Below are 10,539 nucleotides of genomic sequence, written 5' to 3' on the forward strand. Positions count from 1 at the left end.
TACAAATGACCAGTTTTTCCAAATAAGCACAGCTCATGTTAAGAATATTAAATCAGAAGCAAACTTTGTACACATGCAATGTAAGAGTGAAAATATAACACAATATTCTAGAACTATGCCAATAAATATTTGTTGAATGACTATAATGGCTAATTTTTACTAAATAATTTAGATTAAAAAATAAGGCAAATGTTAACAGTATTTCTAAATTGACTTATCTTCATCATCAGAAAGTTGTTTTTTCTTGCTTTATTACTAATGTAAAACCATATCCTTACTGATAAAACTGAAAAGTCAATGATTATTAAGAAATATAATTAGGCCATAAGTTGAAAAGATATTCAGATTAACTTAAAAAGTTATTGCCCCTCACCTTGTAAACCTTTCTGAAATAAAACTTCAGGTTGATAAAACTGCAGGAACCTGTGAGGTGATTAGTTTCTCCTGCACCCTAAAATTTATTTCAGTTAATAAGCAAAGAAAAGATAATTAGTCGGTTTAACAATAAGTTGTCCACTCTCCACATTCTGGAACATTAAGACAGATCCAAACAAAGTACTATTTGCCTGACTAACCCCTATTGGAGCTCAGTGGAGAGGAAAATTCTTTCTTTAGAACATCTTAAAACATACTAATTTACCAATGCCAAGAAGGTCAGCAATTAATTTTACATTTTCCTTCCCTTAAGCCTCTTTTAAAAACAGGAAAATTATTGATTGGTATCTAACAACTAGGGGGACTTGAAATACTATATAGCAGTGGTCCCTAACCTCCGGGCCGCGGACTGGTACCAGTCCATAGCCTATTAGGAACCAGGCCACACGGCAGGAGGTGAGTGGCGGGCAAGCCAGTGAAGCTTCATCAGTATTCGCAGCTGCTGCCCAATGTTAGCATCACCGCCTCAGCTCCACCTCTGAGATTCTCTTTGGAGCACTGGTCCCTGGTGCCAAAAAGGTGGGGGACCGCTGCTATAGGATCGTCAGATGAAGGAAGGGTGTAGTAAGTATCTTTGGAGACCACATCTCCAGGGCATCTCTGACAGTCTCTGAGGATGAGTATGTGATGGTGTCGGATGTCTTCCTCAGCCTCCCTGCGGCAGTGTAAGCTCTTTCTGTCTTCAAGCAGACACAGAGACAACACAAGTATCACTCTTTGTATCATCCTCTTTTGTTTTTTTCATTGGAAATCACACCACTCAGCTCTCTTTTACTTACTCTCATTAACTCTTCCTTGATTTACTGACATCGCAAAATAACACTTTTAAAGGAAATATAGTTATGTGGTCTCTGCATGGAAGGTATGTTCTAAACATAAAAGTAATTAATTAAAAAGATTAATAGGTAGACAACATAAAATTGTTTTAAATTCTATAAATCAAAAGCCATCACAAATTTAAAAAGGCTTTTGTGGGGAAAATGTCCCCATATGACAAGCAAGAGTTAATATTCTTACTATATCAAGAGTTTACAAAAATCAGTGTCTGGCCAAGACAGTGTCCCCAGCATTCCCTTTCTCTCCCATACAAGAAATTGCAAAGTTCCCACAAAAAAAAGAGATTACAGCTTTTTTTCTCACTCGCCTCTTCTGCCTTGGTCCTTTGCCTCCTACTTGGATGCCCTCTTTCTTCCAAGTCCTGTTAGACTCAAGATTCAGATGCACAGTCAGCCCGATCTTGATTTCATATTTTCCCCAAGCCCCCGCCTCTGAAACACACTGCTTTCTACCTTGCTCTGTAGCCTGCGGGCAAGTAACAACTCGCCCCAGGCTCCAGGGATACCTTATTCAACTAACTCCAGCCAAAGCCCAGCATACTGGCTCCTACTTGGACTAGGAGAGTCAGAAATCAATTAAACGACTGATAAGAAAAAACTGGGATTCCAATATAAAAACCATCATAGAGTTTATAAAGATAATTCACAGAAATCTCCAATAGCTAACAAGATTTTTAATGCTGAAACACAGTAATGAAAGATATGAGTTAAGGAGGTATAATTTTTAATCTGTGATAGTAACGAAGACGTTAAAAAAAAAATAATGCTAACACATGTGTCATAAAAGTGAGATGGCAGGACGGTAAGCAGATATAATCTTTCTGAAGGTGGCAATACGTTTCAAGAGCATTCACAAAGAGCCTGTCCTTTGACTCGGTAATCTCATTTTTAGGAACTAATCTTTGGTAATCAAAAATCTAGTCAAAAGATTTAAGTATGAGACATTCATCTCTACATTTTTGTACTTGCAATATAAATATCCAACAATAAGTAAACCGTAAATAAATTATGGTTCATCCACAATGTGGATTATGATGGAACCAATAAAACAATATAGCAAGAGCTGACCCTTCTACAGCACTAAGGACAATTCACTGTTCTATGCATTTAACATGTATTAATTCATTTATCCTCTCAACACGAATGGAACCTGTGAGCCAGGAAGATGCTAGTACCACCTCCATTTTACAGTTGAGGAATCTGAAGTACAGAGAGGTTAAGCAACTGGCTCAAGGTTACCCTGTGACAGGCTCACATGCCCTTATCCAGAACTCTAGAATCTAAAAAGCTGTGAAAACTGAGTATTCTCATAAACTTGTGGCAAGCTCATTTGTTCACAAAACCTGACCTGAACTGATGTGATACTATGTATATATAGTCTTAATTTATCCCATGTAGAGTGAAGTCATCTTACTAAAGAAAAATTAATGTTTTGGTTACAGGGTGCTGCCCTAGACCTCACTAGAAGTGACACTGTATACACATGTTTTCTTTCTATAATCTGAAAAATTCTGCATTTTAAAACACAATTAGCCCCACGGGTTTCTGATAAGAAACTATAGTGAAGCTCAAATTCAAATTAAAGTGTCTGTCTGGCTTTGGAGTCTGTGCTCTTAACTACTATATATTTTCAGAGGCCATTTTAATGATATGAAAAAAATGCTTATAATTCAAACATTCAAGTATTTTTTAACTACATATTATGTACCAGACACACAGAGAAATAACATTGCAATTGTGACAAGTGCTACTAAGGAAAACTATCATGAAAGCCTAAACCCTAAGGAGGGTTCGTCCTAGGCAAAGAGGTCAGAGGCAGTTTTCCCAAGAAAATATTTGATCTAAGATGTGAAGATGAGCAAGTTTGGACTAAAGAGAAAAGAAAAAAGCATACCTGGCAGAGAAAAGCATGTGCAAAGAAAGGCCCTGTAGTAGGAAGGGAAATGGTGACAAAGGACTGAAAAAGAGCCAATGTAACTCAAAAACAAAGAACTAGAGAGTCTAGTGTAAGATAGGCTGGAGAAGAGAAAGATGCCACAGGGCCTTCCTCATAGGTGGAGTATTTGCCCTGTTTTATTTGCCCCGTTTGCCTGTAGGCCAGTCCCGGTGTAAATAACAGCACTTTTACTCTCAGAAGTATCTTGGTCTGGATGATAAAGTATATGGTCACCCAATTTATAGGCCACATTAAAGAGTTGTATCTTTAACCTAAGAGCAGTGAGAAGTCATGACAAATGGGGGTGGGAGGTACTTATAATCAAATTTTAATTTTTAAAAGATTATTCCTGCTGCAGTACAAAGAATGGATGGGAATACTTTAAGGATAGGGCTAATACTTTTATACTAGCTAAGAGGCTACTACAGAAGATCCAGCAAGAGATAATGGTAGCTTGGCCTAGGCTGATAGTGGTAGGGTCAGAAATAAGTGGATGGATTTGAGATTGGTTTGAATATAAAATGAATAGACCTTGATGATGATTTGGATATAGAAGGAGAGAGAGTGGCAGGTATCAATCAAAGATGAGTCCAAGATTTCTGGTTTGCAAACTGGGATAGGAACACTAGAGATTTACATGAGCTAGAAATTCATATGTGTAAGACACCTGCATATGGATTGTAATTAGAAGTCATGGACTCAGAAGAGCATCTAAAACAAGGAGAGAAAGCTTAAGTTAAAAACGTGCTGATGTTTCTTTCCATTCTCAGAGCCCTCCTCCAGTGCATGACCACACAATTTTCTGAGTGAAAATTGGAGTGGTTTGGTAGTCAGACAAAAAAGAAGATCCTCCTTAGCTTGTGATGTGAGACCAAAAGTATCAAACCGTTTGTAGCATGCAAATATCCTTTACTCCGAACTCTCAAGTGTTCTCTACTTACTGTTCACAAAGTAGTTTCACCCATGGGCCTGAGCTTGCAATTTTGTGAGGAATTATAATGTGCATTTACAGCTGAGAAAACTGAAGTAGACTGCTTAAACTGCCTGTCCACACAGCCAGCAAGGGCTGCTCTTATGCCATACTATCCCTCCTGGTACGCGCATCCACTGTGGGCAAGGGACCACAGAAGTCTTGTAAGAAAGAGCTACCATTAGATAAGGTCCTACTATGTCCCAGGCTCTAGATAATTTTTAAAAAAAGGAAGAAATAAAAAAAAAGACAATTTCAGAAATTTTTAGGATGAGTTATTTCTTCTAAATCGCACTTACCCTTTAAGAAGTTTGCTTTAAACTTTCAAAAAGTTCAGGTCCCAAGATGGGGTAGTGGTGAGAGGTGGAGATGAACCAGGCAGCCAGGGCCCACGCCAAACACCAGGCCCGTGGGAAACGGGGTCCCAACTGCTTCGCCCAGGAAACGCTAGGAGGAGGCGGCAGGGTTAGGCTGTCTCCCTTTGCGGCTGAGGCCACCAGCCGACCCGCAGCCGGGAGGCCTAGCGGCCCGTTTGCTGGAGCGTTGCTATAGCAACGGTCGCGTCCAGCTGCGGCCCGGGACCTGGGCGCTCTCCCACAGAGGTCGCCCCTCGGCTGCAAAGCCGGTGGCCACTTACCCCGGCCTCCGACAGGTGCGCACACTAAGCGCGGGTGGCTGCCCAGCCCGGAATGCCGCACCTGGAGAAACTTTTAGGCCGGCGCAGCAGCCGCAGGAAGGTGGACGGGGGCCTGGCGAGGACAAAGCTCCGCGGCCGGAGCGAAGCTCCCTCTCCCCACCGCGTGTCTGGCGAGGAGGCGCCCGGGGCACCAAGAGGCCCACGTGCCCCGGGGTCACTCAGAGGCGTCCCTAGGAGCAGCATCTCTTAGGGACGGACCTGGGAATCCTGTCTCAGGGGCAGAGAAGCAGCTGTGTTACTGGAAATTAAACTCCTAATAGTGGTATCACAGTACTAAGGTGATGTCCAGGCCAATAGTCTCCCCCAGGGCCTGGGGCCTTGTCTTTCTGCCATTTGGAGCTGGGGCTGCAGAGCTGGCACTATAGTGGGTTCAGAGCTGGCCTAAAAAAAAATAGGGAAAAAATGAACCAGAGATCGGTGCTAGGGGAAGGCTTAGGGGGGGTGTTTGTCCCTATAAAAGGGTTGAGAAGGATCCTAACAGACCAAATAACAATTCCCAGAAATATATTTTAGCCAGAAACCTCAGCGGAGCAATCTGGATGTATGCTCCTGCCGCAGAGACTAGGTTATGGGCTCCAGCTGTATGCTAATGGATTTCCTGACCTGAACTAGAAATGGCCTCTGTGGACATTGGTCCTTCTCTCTAGCAGCTGTGGGGAGAAAACTCAACCCTCCTAATACTAGCTTAATTATTTGAGGCAGAGGTCCTCTAAAATTTGATTGATAGCTAATAACTTGGTAGACAGCAGGTCGAGTCATTTTATTGCTTGGAGGTAGGGGCACATTTAGCAACTGCTTCATCCTGTCAGGTTCATTGGAAAACTCAAAATGGCCTTGGTGGGCAATTAGTAACTACCAATTTTTACAAATTTTCCAAGCACAAATAATCCCCACCATGTCCTGTACTGTAGAACTTTGGGGTCTTGGCCAGATTTTATTCTGGAAAAATACAGAACTATTGTCCAACAAGGGCCTGGAATAGCCCACAACAACTTTCTCTATGCCCCTCCCCTTAACCCTGCCCAATCCGAGCATGAGTGTTAGTCCTATTATGTCCAACAAAAGGAGATAAACTCTACCATCTGCTTTATTGAACTGTGGAGTATATGGATCTGCCTTTAATCAGCAGCTCTAAAGCCTAACATTACTGATCCTTATCAAGAAATAACTTTGAACTGTCCACTTACCAATGTTTATCAAAAGCCTGGTTGAAAAAAAACTGTAGTTATGGAGAATTGTTGAAAGGCATGCAGATGACCCCTCTTCTACATCATCTCTGGGTTGGTGAGTCCCAAACCTGGCTGTGTATCAGAGGCATCTGGGGAGTTCTGTTTGTTTTTCCTTTATTTTATGTTGAAATTCAGACACACAAGTTACACTTTCAAAAATTCTGGTTAAATAGATCCCATTTGGAATGAAACCATTCTTAAAAGGTTTGCAAGTGAGATCAATGCAAAGCCAGCCTGAAAACCACTGATCTATATTTTATCCTGAATTAATCCAGACCATTGGAAAGCTGTGTGTTTATACCACTTTGTCTTCACATTGCAAAACTGAGTCATGCTTTTCTCTTATGCCATCCACTTATCTTAAGAGATTGTTTTTTTAAAAAATAGTCCTCTGCATTTACTAAAGGGATTATTTTAATAATTACACTTATTACATCTGCATAGTAGAAATCCTACCAGATCTCCCAATCCACTGTTTTTCAAACTTTTTGGACCATAATCCACCAAAAGAAATGTTTTACATTATAACCCACTACATATGTACCTATACATTTAAAAACTGAAACAAGTTTTATAAAATATTATCCATGCCACATGCTATGCACACAGATACTTATCTCTTTTAATTGCTGATGTCCCTCTTTTAAATGGTTTTTTGACCCCTAGATGGGTTACAAATTGCATTTAAAAAATGGCAGTGTAGTCAGACTTTTTTTGGAAACTAACCCTGAATTCTCAGATAGGGCTACTAGGCCGCCTGGCTATGGTTTATGGCTCTAATAGTCAGTACCTGACTGGAGCCAAGCCAAACATATACCTCTCCCAGGAATTTGGATTTAGGACCGAGAGATTTCAAGTTTTCTCTAGATAGCTAACATAGAAACATAGAACATGGTAACATAGAAGATCAAGAGCTGTCCACAGACATGCTTTCCCACCATATGGCCTGGAGAAACACAGAAAGCAAGCCAGGCTGCAGGAAAAATGTGAAAATAACAGGAAGGGTGAGATTCACAAAGAGAAGAGAGACGAGATCAAAAGCGTTATGACAACTTTCTATCCCTGATCATAGTATTTCCTGAATGAGCTTCATTCCTGCTTTTGAATTCCGTGTAATATTCCAAATCTTTATAATAAAGCGCCCTCTTTTGCTTAAGTGGCCGAGTTACTGTTATTGCAACCAAAATAAGTCTAATTATACTGATTTTATATGGCTGTCATAACAAATTACCATAGATTTGGTGATTAATACATTTGCTCTATGTTCCTTAAGGAAGGTGCATGCAAGAAATGTATTTCGATCCTGAGTGCTAGAAAAAAAATCTTCCTTTTGAAAAACTGACACTCTTCCTTGAGAAGAAAACAAATCATGAAATTGATTACATTTCCCTTTTCACCTTGGCTTCCAGGAATAAAGGAACCAAATTTGCAGCTCAACTTTAATAACTTTATCAAATTCTATGGCTTGCATACAGGCATTACAACTTTCTCTTGTTCTCTTTCTTTCATTTTATCTTTTTTTTTTTTAATTTTTGGATTGTATTGACTATTATTTTAAGGTGCTTCAAATATTTTGCACTTGCCGTTGCCCCTGAGTATAAGGCACTGCCCCTCTACCTCCACAGGCTGGTCTTTTTTAATTATTTAGATCTCAGCTCACTTGCCACCTCTTCAGAGAAGCCTTCCCTGATAGCTGTATCTAAAGTAGTCCTACCCCACAGCCTGTTGCATTAATCTACTGTTATCTTAGAGCACTTAACGTGATCTAAAACAAATCTCGTTTATTTTCTTTCTTCCCTCACAGGAAGTTAAGCTCCAAGCCAACAGAGACCCAGCCTCTTTATTGCTTGTTCCCAGTGCCTGGGGCAAGGCCTGGCACTTAGTAGCTATTTAATAAAAATTGTGGCATTAGCAAATGGAAGAATGAATGGGAGGAAAGGAGGGAACTAGGAAGAGAGGGAGGAAGGGTAGGAAGGAGACTTTGTAGAAAACAGTGAAATATAGATGGATAGATAAATAAATAGGTAGACTGACAAAAATTCCCTTACAGTATACAAATATCACTAACATTTGTAGAGAGAAAGCAGAGAAAACATACAAAGAAGTAAAACAGAGGTACTAGGTTTTCTTGGGAAACCTTGATGTAAAAGTCTTGGACAAAAAATTTTTTTGAAGTTTTCTTAATGTAGGTTCAAGATACCTACACTAAATATTATGGCTAGTTACCATAGCTAAAGCCATCATTCTCAGTGAGATAACGGATTGAAACGCCATTACCACCAACATGACAAACTCTTGATACTGTCAAGGGCACTCAGTCTATTGCAGGGGTCATTACCACACAATAATCTGCTTTCATTCTATTCTTGTAATTATTAATGTTACCACTGGCAACAAGTGTTATATACTGTTGACTTAAGTATCCCATGGTAACATCATTGTTATAATATAATATCAAGTTGCTTGACACTTAAGGAAGATAAGAATTGAAGTTTGTAAATATAACGAAACATAGAACTAATAGTTTGTTCCAGGGTATGTTGACCCTATTGGTAAAAACATCAAAGTCTGACAAGGAAAAAGATGGACTTCAGTTTTTTTAAGTCGAAAAGCAGTTGATTTATGCATTAATTAAAATGTATCTATTATGCGAAATATTTTTAAGAGACTCTACATCACAAAAAAGAAAACATAACTTTTCTGTCCTAGAAGATAAATTCAGAGATGTTTAGGTTGTGTTATATTAAAATTTCTTAAATGCAGTCATGTCTTTGAAAAGTATGTAATACAAAATATAACTTTCCCCAATAGATCTGTCTTTTATTACTAGTAGGCTCTACCAGGTTTATTCAAGTCTTCCTGTTTTTCTCCTACCTCAGCAAAAATAAAACTGTACTTTATTCCCACAGCTTGAAATAAAACAAATATTTGGCAATTAATTCAGTTTGTCTGATCAACTATGGATGTCTGACCCAGCCTCTTTAGCCAACAAAACTATTTAGAGGTCAGGTTAGTGCACAATAAAACTAAATTGTTTCATGGATTGGAAGACTTGAGATTAAGATGGTAAAAATTCCCCCAGTTGGTCTACAAATTGAATTCAACCCTTCTTTAAATAAATATACCATAATAAAAGTATTTGAGTAAGTATAAAAGTAGTATAACCTCTGAACACAAAGTTTGGAGAAAAGACAGAAAAGTTACCTGTAATGCTATTATACTAATACAGGCACTGGCAACATTTTAATATATGTGTAGCTTTTTCTTTTATTTTACATATAATTCTGTGTGCTTTTTTAAAATTTAGCATCATTTCCTAATATTTTCCATGTTGCTATTAGAGATGAAACTTCACATACCTCATATTTCATTTGGTAAAATTATTTGTCCCTTTCCCCACAAGAACAGTGTAATGGATGCCCACATATCCTTCATCTAGATTTAACAGTTGTTAACTTTTTGCCACATTTACTTCTCTCTAATAGTATAATACATAATTTTTCTGAACCTTCAAAAGTTAGTCCCTTCATCCCTAAATACTTTAGTACACATGTACTAAGAAGAAGGCCATTTTCCAATTAAGAACCAAGTATTATGTTTAGTTGTGCTTTTCCTTTCTCTATTATACACGTAAAGGCTCTTAGGAATGACATTTTGTCTTAAAGTTAACTGATAGAATTTCAGTATCCAGTCTAGGCCTTTCAACTGCTGGTGAAAACCAGCCCAGTCTAACTACCACTAAAGATTAAACAATCTTACCCTCCTGTCCAGTGTGGAGACTGCATGAAAATTCATAATAACAAAAAATAGAGCAGGCTTGTTCAATGAGCCTTGGAAATGTTATTCGTACGAAAGCATCTTTTAAGAGTACTATGCTTCAAAAGAGTATGTCTATAAAATGTAATCTTATGCGCAAGTCTGTTTACCTGTCTTAATAATTTATTTCTCTTTTGACAATTATTTAAACTGGCATCTCTGCTTTCTGAAATACTTGAGAGGTTTCTCAAGTCAGAAGAGGAGCTTTGGAATTTTCTTCTTCCTTTATACATCTCATTACTCTGTTGGATCCCTAGTTCAAACAAAGACTTTTGAGAGTCTTTGTCTCATTTAAAGTATGCTTTATAGGTTCCTTAAATATCATTTAAAATTATATTCTATTAATTACTTGACCATATTCCATAGGCTTTTGTTTCTAGAATTCTATTACAAATATTGATCACACATTAAAAAACATAAAAATAAAAAACATAAAAAATAATAAATTCTTAATATAATCAAATATCCTATTAGTGTTCAGTTTTTCCCAATTGTCTCATATTTTTAGTTTCTTTAAACCAGGATGGAAATAAGTCCCACACTTTGCAATTGGTTTACATGCTTTTTAAGTCTCTTTAATCTATAGATTTCCCCTCCATCTCACTTCTTTTCCCCTTGTA

General features: G+C 38.4%; 1 protein-coding gene across 7 annotated transcripts in view; it reads right to left on the reverse strand.

The window, feature by feature from the left end:
* STK33 (serine/threonine kinase 33) overlaps positions 1 to 5,229 on the reverse strand; it is a 125,676-nt gene extending 120,447 nt beyond the window's left edge. For 2 of the 7 annotated variants that reach the window (XR_001597206.2, XR_001597205.2), the window contains exon 1: positions 4,477 to 5,177. The gene's annotated coding sequence lies outside the window, so the exon portion shown is untranslated. Of the gene's footprint in view, positions 1 to 4,148 lie in introns of all 7 variants that reach the window. The other 5 variants (XM_016147390.2, XM_016147396.2, XM_016147398.2 and 2 more) reach the window with 5 other exon arrangements.
* Between the last annotated feature and the right edge of the window lie 5,310 nt (positions 5,230 to 10,539).

This window comes from Rousettus aegyptiacus, unplaced genomic scaffold, assembly GCF_014176215.1.
Source record: "Rousettus aegyptiacus isolate mRouAeg1 unplaced genomic scaffold, mRouAeg1.p scaffold_m13_p_5, whole genome shotgun sequence".
NCBI lineage: Eukaryota > Metazoa > Chordata > Mammalia > Chiroptera > Pteropodidae > Rousettus > Rousettus aegyptiacus.